This window comes from Pseudorasbora parva, chromosome 17, assembly GCF_024679245.1.
Source record: "Pseudorasbora parva isolate DD20220531a chromosome 17, ASM2467924v1, whole genome shotgun sequence".
Taxonomy (NCBI): Eukaryota; Metazoa; Chordata; class Actinopteri; order Cypriniformes; family Gobionidae; genus Pseudorasbora; species Pseudorasbora parva.
The window spans coordinates 24,738,860-24,753,892 of NC_090188.1; positions in this window are offsets into that span (position 1 = coordinate 24,738,860).

Consider the following 15,033-nt stretch of genomic DNA (forward strand, 5'->3'; position numbering starts at 1 on the left):
GAAAAAAAGAGGTTTGAATGGCATCCAGTTCAACACGCGATGAAAATGTCACAGTTTGGCTTAAATGACGGCAGAGAGCCCCTGCAACCCGGTGAATAACTCTACTAACTGACGATTTATGAACATGGAAAACATCTCCCACTACAGACTGGAAACTCCCAGTTGCAAAGAACCAAAGTGCTATAAGCAACTGTAACACAGAGGGTAGTGAGTGGTTGCGCTGGGTAACATGATCAAGATCGCCTTCCAGTTTGTTAGTGATCTCATATATCCTGCGGCGATCAAATCTATATTCGCGAAGCAGTTTTTCATTGCTAAGATGGTCCAGAGGATTCTCTCTATCGCGAAAAATTCTCTTTGGCACATTTACATCTTCAACAGGATAAATAAACTCAGCTATTTTTTTCTCATTAATGTTCGTCAACTCTTAAGGTAAACTTTTCCTAACCTTAAACTATACTTAGGAAAATGACAGTTAAGGGGCTTTATGCAACACTTAACGGTTTTTAAGGGATTACTTAAGTGAAAAATAGACATTTGAGGATAATTCTAAGGGTTTATGACGTTTCAGTTTAATAAACCCTTAAGTTATACTTAAGGGTTATTTTATGCAACACCCTTAAGTTTAAGGGAAACCTAAGGGCGATCTTAAGGGAAATTTTCACTTAAGGTGTTTTATGCAACCGGGCACAGAGTCCTGTTGGTAGCACCAGATTGGCCCCAGCAGTCATGGATACCAGATCTGGTAGCATTGCAGAGGGGACCGCCATGGTGTCTCAAAGTCAGGGAGAATATGCTGTTTCGGGCCCAGGGGAAACTCTGGCACCCGAATCCAGGGAGGTACAATCTGCATGTCTGGCCACTAAACAGAGTGTTCCAGAGGTCTGGGAGAGGGGGTTCTGACAACATTACGTGCAGCAAAAGCCCCATCTACAAGGAGACATTTGGCGGCTCGATGGGAAAGGTTCTCTCGATGGTGTCAGTCCAAGGGAATGGACCCAGTTTCATGTGAAGTTGAGTTAGTTTTGTCATTCCTCCAGTCCCTGTTGGAGATGGGTCTGACAGAGTCAACCTTGAGGGGATATGTAGCAGCTATATCAGATCGCCATATGGATTACGGAGGCAGCACAGCTGGTGTCCATCCTCTTGTGAAATGTTTTCTGAAAGGAGCTCGTAGATTACGCCCATCTCAAGCTCGGTTAGTTCCCTCATGGGACTTGGGCATCGTCCTGAAAGCTCTGACAGGACATCCCTTTGAGCCGTTAGACAAATTGGAGTTAGAACTTCTTACATTGAAGACAGCCTTTCTCTTGTCTATTGCTTCAGTGAGGAGGGTGAGCGAATTGCATGCCTTGTCAGTACACCCGGCATGCTTGGGATTGGGGGAAGAAGACTCATCTATTTCACTCCTTCCGAACCCATCCTTCCTGCCAAAGGTTTTACCTCGTTCTTACCCTGCAAACATGCCCCTGCGGGCCCTCTGCTGGCTTTTTGTGGGCAGAGTGGGCTAGGGCCAGCCCACACCAAACCTAAACAGGCCCACTGCAGGCTTGCCCAGGCGAGGCCCACAGCTGTGGGCTCAACGCGTGCTCTCTGTGAGCAGCCCACTCTAGCGGGCTGCCCACATTTAGCCTGTGATGGCCCAGCGTGTGCCAGCCCGTTCGGGCCCAGAGCAACTTTTGTACCCTTGGTCCCATGCAGGTTTTGTGTAGGCAGCCCAAACGTAGTTTTTTTTTTTTTTTCAACTGCACATGATCTAAAAAAAAAATTTAAAAAACACTATGATATGCATTGTTTTAACAACGCGATCCCTTAAAAATTAAAAAAACAAATCGTACTTTTAAAAGCCTTTTATTTTTTAATGAATATCGATGTTTGGCCAGTAACAGTACCAGTTGGTAGTAAAAATCTGGCTGGCTATATAATAATATAAAACAAACAATCTATCAACCTAGTTAATTTCGAATCCTGCATATAATGAATAAAATCATAGGCTTTTAATTTATTTGTGAAGCTCAAAATGAGTGTTATTGTACAGAGCTCTGCGTCATATTTTGCTTGGAACTATTTTTTGCGGAAGAATCATCACTGCGCAGTGCGCACTTGAGAGTGACTCACCGCCAACGGTGGAATTGGATTTGGATCTGCCTTCATCTGACGGATTTCTCCTGACTCTGAGGTGAGTTTTAATTGTAAATTGTATTATATTTGGTATTTAACAGTAACGTTATTGCCTATTTTCCACAGTGTGTGTTCGTCTGAGGATTGTATTTTGGTATGTTTTTGTTAATCCAGATCATTAACGTTAGTTATGTTTTTGTCGAACGGCAACGGAGTAACGTTGCTTACCTTAAACTCGATTTAGCTTAAATAAATAGGCTAAATATTGGTTAGTCCTTTTCACCCATTTCCCCTATTCTGTATGTTATACGTCGGTTCGCCACAGTAAACTGCTCATGTCTGATGAAAAAGTTTGTTATATAATTTATCATAACGGCTGTGCTCGGAGCACGCGCCCTAGCAAGTGCAGATGCGTACATGATGTACATGTTACATCTAAGCTGTATGTCCTGACACACACACACACACGACAAGACGAAAGAGAACGCGCTGTATGTCGGTGTCCTGACACACACACACACACACACAACAGAAAAGAACACGCTTTATGTCGATGTCCTGACACACACACACACACACACACACAACAGAAAAGAACGCGCTTTATGTCGATGTCCTGACACACACACACACACACACACGCGCTACAAGACAGAGGAGATCGTATGTCGATGTCCTGTCTGCGTCTCAATCAGATCCCTTATTAGTTGCGCCAGTCTCGTGCACTCAGAGTTCTCTTTCGCTCTTGAACAAACAATAACAGAAACACAGGGAATGGAATGCTGTCAAAATGTCAGTTTTGTTGTGTATTCTCATAGTAGGATTCTAAAAATAGTTAAATGACCTCTTAAATGAACGTGAGAAAATGAGATGCGCGTGACTGCGCGTTAGATCCGCATCATGTCCGGCGGTGGCCGATTTTAAAGTGACAGCTACACTGATGAAAAAAGAAATAACGGGAACAGAGAAAAGATGATTAATCTATATTTAGGGTGCGTTCACACTTGTCATGTTTGGTTCGATTAAAACGAACCCTGGTGCGGTTGATCGGTTAGTGCGGTTCATTTGAACATATGTGAACGCTGCCACCCGAACTCTGGTGCGCACCAAACAAGCGGACCGAGACCGCTAAAAAGATGGGTCTCGGTCCGCTTCCAAACGAACTCTGGTGCGGTTCGATTGATATATGAACGCAACACGGACCAAAGACATGTAAACGGACCAAAAACCGGACGTATAATGTCACAAGATGCCACGCATAATGCAGCTGATTTGACGACGCGGAAAGATCGGTGTACGTTATCCAAAATGAGTAACTTTAACATTAGAGGGCAAACGTAGAGCAACGAGGAAGAGCCTCATCAATATTTGGTCTGACGAGCATGTTTCGAAAATGCTAGAAAAAAACACACAAAAAGCATACCTGGCTCTTCTCATCAAAGTTCCTGTGTTGCCCATTATTAGCAGGGACAGACGACAGAACGGCCGTCTCTTTTGCACAACGGAGGAAATACTGCTGCTGTTTAGAATGTTTTGAACATTTTATGAGCTCTTCATGAGTTCTCAGCGGGTAAAAATAATGCCACATGTACACGCATAAAATGATCGCGTTTAATCCAGCACACAGCGTTGTTTTGAACATTTCATGAGCTCTTCATGAGTTCTCTGGTAAAAATAATGCCATATGTGTTACACGCATAAAATGACCGCGTTTAATCCAGCACACAGCGTTGTTTTGAATGTTGTGAACATTTCATGAGCTCTTCATGAGTTCTCTGGTAAAAAATAATGCCATATGTACACGCATAATATGCCCGCGCGTGTAATCCGCACACAGCATTGTTTTGCATGTTCGGTAAACGAGCTCCTACGTCATATAAGCCGACCAATCAGGTTGTGAGCGTCTCCCTGTGCCTTTGGTTCGATAACTTTAGGTTCGCTGTTAAAAATGCCCGTGTGAACGCTAAGCGGACCAGGACTATTATGTTTGTTTTTGTTTTTTGGTCCGGACCAAACTAACCAAACGAACCGAACTACAAGTGTGAACGCACCCTTAATGTATTATTTATGCAGTTAAGAAAGCTGTTTGATAACTATTAAATTTCTGTATATGTCTAACAGGGAAGCCAACTAATTTTTTTTATTTTTTTAAACCTAATAAATGTTGAAATTGGGTAGCTTTCATTTATACTGTAATGTAACGTCATTAATGTTTCATAGAGACATTGGTGTCAGTTATACTGGCCTTCATTCATAAAAAGATGCCATTAAAACACATTTAAAATATGCTGTCTTTAAATTGTTTCTACATTAATTTGGAGTAACTGAAATTATTACAATATTAAAAACTCCACAAATATTAAAGTTTAGTTTATTATTTTCTAATCTAAAAAGATACATAGAATTCCCTATTTTGTTCAAACGTCTCGGTTACGTATGTAACCCTCGTTCCCTGAAGGAGGGAACGGAGACGTACGTCAGAACTGAACCGACGAATGGGATCTTACTTTAGAGACCAATCCTACTTCGAGCATCTAACAACGAGCCAATGAAATTTGGCATGCGATCACGCATTCCACGCTCCGCCCCGCAGCGCGGGTATAAATAGGAAGTGGAATGGTAGATCAGCGCTTTTTCTGCTGAGGAGCCGAAAGGTGACCGGACTCCCAGCGGAAGCACAGCATCTGGCGACGGGACGTACGTCTCCGTTCCCTCCTTCAGGGAACGAGGGTTACATACGTAACCGAGACGTTCCCTTTCAGTCGGTCACGTTCGACGTACGTCAGAACTGAACCGACGAATGGGATCCCTATGGAAAACGCCAGGATGCTGGCCCTTCCAGCGTCCTGCTTGAGCGCACTGCACCGTCTAGTATGGTACGGAAGTCAGGGCTCCAAGCAGGGAGTACAGTCACTGCTGTTTCTGCAAGACCCACTCAGAATGACTATTGGATAACGCTGGGAAAGCGTGCCTACCTCGTTCTTGAGAGAGAGGGTACGCTGCGGGGCCACGTCCTTCAGGGAAGGAGAGGTGGCAGAATACACATAAGGACTAACCTGGCAGGGTAGTGCAACATATGGCAGTCTCTGGGGTGGTTCCAGCCTGATTGAAGGGGGGAAAGAACACGCCCAGAGACGACAGAGCGGGCTCTGTCGAGGGAAAGACACGGGGCTAGCCCGAAGGGTAGCTGGTACCGTGGAAGAATACACATATGGGGTTGCCGTGAGGGAACCGCTACATATGGAACCCAGCCTACAGCCACGTTTCACAAGCATACGGGTGCAGGCCTGGCGTCAGACGGTCCGCAACGTCTGACACCGGAGGGGTGACGGAGGAGCTCGACAGGGTTAGCCGGTTTCCCGGGGAACACAACTGGAGACAATAGACGCACGTATCCGGCCCAGAGGGCGGGAGTGGCGTTTCGCAAGCCGACACTTAGAACGGGCACTTAACGCTCCTGGCCACTGGGGGCGAGGATGCGGGAAGATACCGGCTCTACACGTAAGCTATAGAATCTAGCAAACGTGTTAGGTGTCGCCCAGCCCGCAGCTCTACATATGTCTGTCAGCGAGGCGCCTTGAGCCAGCGCCCAGGAAGAAGCAACACTCCGAGTGGAGTGAGCTCTTACACCGAACGGGCAAGGCACGTCTTGGGACTGGTAGGCCAAGACTATAGCATCCACTATCCAGTGGGCTAACCTCTGCTTGGAGACAGCCTTTCCCTTCTGCTGGCCTCCGTAACAGACGAAGAGTTGCTCTGAGGTCCGAAGGCTTTGGGTCCGGTCAACGTAAGCGCGAAGGGCGCGGACCGGACACAGCAAAGCCAGGGCTGGGTCTGCCTCCTCCGAAGGCAGCGCTTGCAGGTTCACCACCTGATCCCGGAAGGGAGTGGTAGGAACCTTGGGCACATATCCGGGCCGGGATCTCAGGACAACGTGAGAGTTACCTGGCCCGAACTCTAGGCACGATTCGTTGACCGAAAGTGCATGCAGGTCCCCTACCCTCTTGATCGAGGCCAATGTCGTCAGGAGCACTGTCTTCATTGACAAGATCTTAAGCTCACAAGACGCCAAAGGCTCGAAGGGAGGGCTCTGAAGTGCTCTGAGCACTAGAGCTAAGTCCCAAGAGGGTATCGAGGATGGACGAGGAGGATTTAGTCTCCTCGCACCTCTGAGGAACCTGACGATTAGGTCGTGCTTCCCCACCGACTTACCTTCTACTACATCATGGTACGCTGCTATTGCTGCAGCATATACCTTGAGGGTGGAGGGAGACAGCCTTCTCTCCAACCCATCTTGCAGGAAGGAAAGCACGACACTAATCGAACACCTTCGGGGGTCTTCCCGGCGGGAAGCGCACCACTCAACGAACAGGTTCCACTTCAGAGCATAGAGGCGCCTCGTGAAGCGATGGTGTCTACGACAGCTTGTGGTAGTCCATCTAGAACCTCCGCGTCCCGTCCAGGGACCAGACATGAAGATTCCAGAGGTCTGGACGCGGGTGCCATAGCGTGCCCTGTCCCTGAGGAAGAAGGTCCTTCCTCAGGGGAATCGGCCAAGGAGGGGCTGTCGCGAGGAGTGTGAGTTCCGGGAACCAGGTCCGGTTGGGCCAATACGGCGCAACTAACAAGACCTGCTCCTCGTCCTCCCTGACCTTGCACAGAGTCTGTGCAAGAAGGCTCACTGGGGGAAACGCATACTTGCGTAGGTCCCGGGGCCAGCTGTGCGCCAGTGCATCTGTGCCGAGGGTACCCCCGGTCAGGGAATAGTACCACTGGCAATGGGTCGAGTCCAGAGAGGCAAACAGGTCGACCTGTGCGGCTCCGAACTGGTCCCATATCAGCTGGACCGCCTGGGGGTGGAGTCGCCACTCTCCCGGAGGTGTCGGCTGACGAGAGAGCTTGTCGGCTGTCTGGTTCAGCACACCAGGGACATGAATGGCCCGAAGCGACCTCAGCTGCTTCTGACTCCACAGGAGGAGGTGGCGGGCGAGTTGGAGCAAACGACGGGAGCGTAGACCACCCTGACGGTTGATGTACGCAACGGCCGTGGTGCTGTCCGTACGGACCAGTACATGCTTGCCACGCAGCGGCCCCTTGAGGCGGCGGAGTGCCAAGTGTACTGCCAGAACTCGAGGCAATTGATATGCCAATGCAATTGCGGCCCCGTCCACAGACCAGCAACTGCATGCCCGTTGTACGTGGCCCCCCAGCCGGTGGCGGAGGCATCTGTGAATAGCACAGCATGCCTGGACACTTGTTCTAGGGGCACCCAGGCCCGGAGAAACGAAGTGTTGGACCACGGGCTGAAGGTTTGGCGGTAGTAAGGAGTCACTGGGACCCGGTACTGACCGCTCTGCCACGCCCACCTCGGGACTCGGCCATTGAGCCAGTGTTGAAGCGGTCTCATATGAAGCAATCCGAGCGGCGTGACCGCGGCTGCAGATGCCATATGCCCCAGGAGCCTCTGAAAGAATTTCAGTGGGACCGCTGTCCTGCTCTTGAACATATTCAAGCAGTTCAACACCGACTGGACTTGCTCCTCAGAGAGGCGCGCAGTCCGGTTGACCGAGTCCAGCTCCATACCGAGATAAGAGATCCTCTGTGTAGGACAGAGTTTGCTCTTCTCTCGGTTGACCCGAAGGCCCAACTGGCTGAGGTGACTGAGCACCAAGTCCCTGTGTTCGCACAACTGGTCCTTCGACTGGGCTAGGATCAGCCAATCGTCGAGGTAGTTGAGAATCCGAACGCCGCGTTCTCAGAGCGGAACAATGGCTGCCTCTGCGACCTTCGTAAAGACGCGGGGCGACAGGGACAGCCCGAAGGGCAGGACCTTGTACTGATATGCTTTCCCCTCGAACGCCAAACGTAGGAACGGTCTGTGTTGAGGGAGAAAGACACACGGAAGTACGCATCCTTTAGGTCGATCGCTGCAAACCAATCCTGGGGACGGATGCATTGGAAAATGCGTTTCTGCGTCAACATCCTGAACGGGAGCTTGTGCAGGGCCCGATTCAGAACTCGCAGGTCCAGGATTGGTCGTAACCCACCCCCTTCTTGGGCACAATGAAGTAGGGGCTGTAGAACCCCGTCTTCATATCGGCTGGAGGAACCGGCTCGATCGTGTCCTTCGCCAGTAGGACCTCGATCTCTGACCTCAAGACCTGAGCATCGCTGCTTCGCACGGAGGTGAAGAGGATGCCCCTGTACTTGGGCGGCCGGTCTGATGGTACGGATGAGCCAGTGAGACGGCCCGGGGAGACCTAACCAGGCCCCCAGAGACCGTGCAAGCGGGACCAACCGCACCACAGACGTGCCCGGGGTGGGGCAGTGAAACGGAGTACTCTGGCCCGACTCGGGAGGCCCGGAGGCGGCCCGAAGTGTTGCCTGAGCACTCCTGGTTTGGACAGAGAGTGGGTGAGAAGGCCCGGAGGCGTCCTCGGAGCCCACTCTGCTGCCCACTGCCCGGAGGCAGGGAAGTGAAGCACTCAGCCCCGACCCGGGAGGCCCGTGGGCGGCCCGGAGTGTTGACTGAGTGCTCACGAGAGAGGAAGTGTGTGGGTGAGAAGGCCCAGGGGCATCCTCGAGGCCCACACAACTGCCCCCTGGCGACGGGAGGGTAGGAAAGGAGTGACAAGGCCCGTGGGCGTCGCACACTGCCAACCTGACCCTCTTGAGGCCCAGAGAGAGAGGAAACTGCTCTTAAAATGTGGGTACCGCTGGACTCCGGAGAGCCAGTGGCAGAACCGAAACCAGTCAGGGCCCCCCGGTCCTCCTCCGGGGGGGTGGGGGAGGGATGCGAACATCGTCTCCCCCGAGCAGCTCCTGTTCTCCCTAGCCGGCCCGTCTCAGGGCCGCGTCCCCTTGCGCTTGCCTGCCGGTTAGCGGGCCCTGGACGGGTTGGGCTTCCCTCGCGTCCGGCACCCTGCTCCTCCAGTGGAGGCTGCTGCTCGGCTCTAGCAGGGTGGAGGCGGACGCAGGAGGGGATGCCCTCGGCGACGAGCCGGCAGAGGTGCTGCGACCGACGACCGAGCAGCTGGTCGTCGGCACCCTGGTGCAACGCCTCCGTCTGCTCTTGGGCCACCAAGAACTGCTGGGCAAAGTTCTCGATGGTGCCGCCGAGGAGGCCAGCCCGACAGACAGGCTTTTCTTGCGCATATCTGCCAGGTTAGCCCCCTATTCCTGGACCACTAGTGTGGACATCGCCTGACCCAGGGAGCGTGCAGTGATTTTCGTCGCCCATAGGGCGAGGTCCAACACCGCACGCAGTTCCTGCACAACCCCTGGGCTGGGACTACCCTCATGCGTGCAGGGCAGAGGGCAGTGAGAGAGGGAAAACAATGAAACTTTTTTTTTTTTTTTGTCTCATTTTTGGCCCTTTTGACCCTCCATATTTCCTTCTCTCCGATGCAGCAATTGACATCTGTCCTCTGCCAGAGCCAAAAATGAAACGCTAAGCCCTTTTCTCTTTAGGATCAGCGATTCCACCTTCAACTACCAGCAGGCATGCGAGACAGTGAACGTGGCCGTCAGAACGGCACACAGCGCACTGAGCGCTCAAGCCTCTATGAAGAAGGCAAGGCGAACAATGCCCTGACGTGGTCGTGTTCTCATGAGAGAATCCGTACCACCCACGAACAGAGTCTCAGCATGCTTTTGATGCGATAGAGGAGTGGGGGCCCGAGGGGATTTACCCGGCGGGGAATCCCCACTGTAATCCTCAGGCCACCAGCGCTTATCAGCCAAAGTAGCCCTTTTCCAGTAAGACTAGAAATGAACTAGATCAGGGGATAGGCGAAGGGACTCGACCCCATCTGAGGTTTCATAGTCTCGACCGCGCATCTAGAGCGCCGACTGACGCGCGCCGGTTGTTGTGACAACCACCGCTGTCAGCCGCCCGCTCGACGGCACACGGCGCGCTGAACACTCGAGCCCTTTATGAGAAGGGGGAGACGAACAACGCGCCGACGTGACCATGTTCTTTTACCAGAACATGAATCACCCACGATCGCAATCTCACATGCGCTCGTGGCCGTCAAAGAGGACAGGAAACAGTTGCATACCAGGAATACACGGTTTGAATGACATCTTGAAAAAGACGCAGGGTCAAACCGTGTTGCTCTTTTGTGAATGGAAAGCTGCTCTTTTAGTGTGCTGAAGCACTCAGGGAGATGACCGCGGCTCCACACAGTTCGTTCTGCAAGCCTGTGTGAGCTCTCAGTGATGTGTATTTGTGTGTGTGTAACGCCCAGCGAACCAACAGTTTGTATGGGAAACGCTCAGCGAACCAACAGTTTGTATGGGAAACGCTCAGCGAACCAACAAGCTCCTTTAGATCGCTTGATCACTGATCAGACGGTCTCTCACTGACGCGCCGTATCACCCGCACTGGCAGACTCTCTCACTCAACACTCTTTGACTCGTAGTCAGACACTCTTCGTAGGAAACAGTAAGCACTGCTCGGCTCCGAAGTAGAAAGCGCTGATCTACCATTCCACTTCCTATTTATACCCGCGCTGCGGGGCGGAGCGTGGAATGCGTGATCGCATGCCAAATTTCATTGGCTCGTTGTTAGATGCTCGAAGTAGGATTGGTCTCTAAAGTAAGATCCCATTCGTCGGTTCAGTTCTGACGTACGTCGAACGTGACCGACTGAAAGGGAATGAGGGATTTTCTCCTTTCAGCCAAGTCCACCTGATGCAGAAGTTGAGAGTGAGATCAAGGTGTGGCTGCGGAATTCAAGAGACCGAGCGGGTGGACGAAAGGAGCGCCACCACCGTCTGCTGACTAGCCGAGAGACCTCGGGGGAAGAGTGAGCTTTGCCAATGAACAGTTTAGTTTTCAAACTATGGGTCCGGGGACCCCCAGGGGGCCGCAAAGGCGTGACATGGGATCCGTGGAAAAGTAAAAACCATTAAAAAAATAAGATTTAAAGGTCCCGTTCTTCGCGTGTTTTTGAAGCTTTGATTGTGTTTACAGTGTGCAATATAACATGAGTTCATGTTTCACTTGTAAAAAAACTGTATTTTTCACACAATTTACTTATCTGTACACCGCTGTTTCCTCTGTCCTAAAAACGGCCTGAGGATTTCCTTGTCCTATGAAGTCCCTCCTTCAGAAACACGTAACGAGTTCTGATTGGGCCAGCGCTTCCCGTGTTGTGATTGGACAGCAGCTTAGCGCACTTTGCCCGGAAAGGTCCCGCGCTCTTCTCCACGTGGGAGAGCAACGAGACCACGGCCCCTATTTTGCGTGTTCTTGTGGGCGGAGGGTTCATCAACAAACGGTTCTAGTGACGTCATCACAGCACTTCATGCTGTAGTCCAAACCGGCCGTTCGCTGTAGGCTTTGAAAGGGAACTTCTGTTAAATAAAATATCTCACTTGGCATTGAACTTTGAGCTTTACAGGTATTTTTTTTACAGGTATTATTTATGCTCTAACAGCAACATTACACACTAACTAAAGATTGAAAGATGGAATCGCGAAGAACGGGACCTTTAAATTAATAAATGATTGTAATTAAAGTAAATAAATGAGATTAAAATGTATGTGGAAAAGCCTCTATGAATATTATAATAATAAAATAAATAAATTGTAAATAACTGTTGAATAAAATATATGTGGAAAAACCTGTGAATATTAAAGTAATAATAAAATAAATTAATGATTGTAAATAAATTAGATTAACATATATGTGAAAAACCTCTGTGAATATTAAAATAATAAAATACAAAAATGACTGACTGTAAATAAAGTAAATAAATTAAATTAAATGTGGAGTAAATCTGAATATTAAAATAATAATAATAATAATAATACAATTAATAAATAAAGTAGCTTAAAAAACCTGCAAAAGTTTAATGTTTTTAATTGAATTAAAAACATTAAATTAAATACATAAATAAATAAATTAGATAAAAATACATGATTACTTTTATTATTATTCTATTAAATTAATGATGAATGTAAATTAATAAAAATTGGACTTAAATAAACAAATAAATTATGCAATTATTAACAGTATATTCTTATAATGAGTAGAATCATAATAATAATAATAATAAAGTAACTTGATATAAACTAATGTTAGATATATATAATAGTAATAGTACATTTTTAGTGTATTAATGGGGTGTTACGTTGTAAAAGAAAGATGTCTTAACTCTCAGGATGGGTTAGATAGTATGTTCATATTTGGGGGTCCATGGCAATTTTAAAAAGCACATTTTCAGCTGAGATCAAAGTTATAATTTTGTTATTTGTTATAATTTTATATTTTGTTGTTGTTGTTTATTTGTATTATTTTTATATTTGTATATATAACGTTCCGTGTCAGAGTGTTACATTTGCTGTATTGACATGAATTGAACTTTTTCTAATGATTTTATGAGCTATTTTTGCATTTAATAAATCCATTGATTTGAAATCCCTTTGACTACTGTACATTTTTGACAATACAGACATTAGTAATTTGGTTTATGCATCCATTTCAGGTGTATAATATAAGTATATATAGTGAAACAGTTTTATTGTTGTAGATAATATAGTACAGGCCCTGTGTTGGCCTAGTGAGGGCTTCCTGTGGGGCTAAGTGAGGGCTGCCCGCGCAGGACCAGCGCTTAATAGTGCGGACCTAGTGAGGGCTTCCTGGGGGCTAAGTGAGGGCTGCCCGCGCAGGGCAAGCGCTAAGGGGCCAACGTTTTGCCAATGAGCAAATTCTCTGGGGCCCTGCGCGGGCAGCCTCCTGGGGGCCCTTAGGCTAGCCCTAAGTGGGCCCTTAAAGGGCCAGTGCAGGCTTGTTTGCAGGGTACAGTCTTGTTCAAAATAATAGCAGTACAATGTGACTAACCAGAATAATCAAGGTTTTTCGTATATTTTTTTATTGCTACGTGGCAAACAAGTTACCAGTAGGTTCATTAGATTCTCAGAAAACAAATGAGACCCAGCATTCATGATATGCACGCTCTTAAGGCTGTGCAATTGGGCAATTAGTCGAATTAGTTGAAAGGGGTGTGTTCAAAAAAATAGCAGTGTGGCATTCAATCACTGAGGTCATCAATTTTGTGAAGAAACAGGTGTGAATCAGGTGGCCTCTATTTAAGGATGAAGCCAACACTTGTTGAACATGCATTTGAAAGCTGAGGAAAATGGGTCGTTCAAGACATTGTTCAGAAGAACAGCGTACTTTGATTAAAAAGTTGATTAGAGAGGGGAAAACCTATAAAGAGGTGCAAAAAAGTGAGGACTGATGAGAGTAAAATTGTTCTTTTTGGGTCCAAGGGCCACAGGCAGTTTGTGAGACGACCCCCAAACTCTGAATTCAAGCCACAGTACACAGTGAAGACAGTGAAGCATGGAGGTGCAAGCATCATGATATGGGCATGTTTCTCCTACTATGGTTTTGGGCCTATTTATCGCATACCAGGGATCATGGATCAGTTTGCATATGTTAAAATACTTGAAGAGGTCATGTTGCCCTATGCTGAAGAGGACATGCCCTTGAAACGGTTGTTTCAACAAGACAATGACCCAAAACACACTAGTAAACGGGCAAAGTCTTGGTTCCATACCAACAAAATTAATGTTATGGAGTGGCCAGCCCAATCTCCAGACGTTAATCCAATTGAGAACTTGTGGGGTGATATCAAAAATGCTGTTTCTGAAGCAAAACCAAGAAATGTGAATGAATTGTGGAATGTTGTTAAAGAATCATGGAGTGGAATAACAGCTGAGAGGTGCCACAAGTTGGTTGACTCCATGCCACACAGATGTCAAGCAGTTTTAAAAAACTGTGGTCATACAACTAAATATTAGTTTAGTGATTCACAGGATTGCTAAATCCCAGGAAAAAAAAATGTTTGTACAAAATAGTTTTGAGTTTGTACAGTCAAAGGTAGACACTGCTATTTTTTTGAACACACCCCTTTCAACTAATTGCCCAATTGCACAGCCTTAAGAGCGTGCATATCATGAATGCTGGGTCTTGTTTGTTTTCTGACAATCCACTGAACCTACTGGTAACTTGTTTGCCACGTAGCAATAAAAAATATACTAAAAACCTTGATTATTCTGGTTAGTCACATTGTACTGCTATTATTTTGAACAAGACTGTATGTCTCCAGACCATTGGTACTAGAACCCTTTCATCCCCCTCCTCATGAATCAGAAGAAGCAGCCAGATTGCATCTAATCTGCCCAGTCAGAGAACTGAAGAGATACGTTGCTTGCACTCAACAAATAAGACAGACTAATCAGCTATTTGTCTGTTTCGGGGACTCAGTGCGAGGCCAGGTGGTGTCCAAGCAGCGGCTCGCAAGATGGGTTGTCAGGCTGATAGAACTAGGCTACCACAGCATAGGAAGGCCTCTTCCCAAGGGGGTGGTGGCCCACTCTACCAGAGGAATGGGGGCCTCTTGGGCATTATTTAAAGGGGCCTCTCTGGAAGAAGTGTGTGCAGCAGCAGGTTGGTCATCCTCTTTGACATTTGCCAAGTTCTATCGTCTGGATCTGGCAAAGACAGTTTCATCTACTATTCTGCAAACAGCACAGCATGGATAAACTGCTTTAGGTTAACTTATGTCAAGGTATTATTACCTGGGGGTTTTGTTGTAAGTTATATGAAGAACTAATAAAAGGTTCTGTTGCATTAATCGTTTCCTGGTGATTGCCCTGCTAGATTTCCCCTCATGACCTTATCTGGTAAACAGTTGACCCATACTGTGACTTGTTGACTGAAATGAAATAGAACGAAGGTTTACGTAGGTAACCTAGGTTCTGTGAATGAAGTCAACACGCCACAAGGCGTAGTCACTCTGGGATTGCTTTGAGCCAGTCGGAAAAAGAGAAAGGGCCGGCTGATTAACACCTGTATTTATAGGAGGTGATTGCAAGCAGGCGTGGTTAATTTGATATA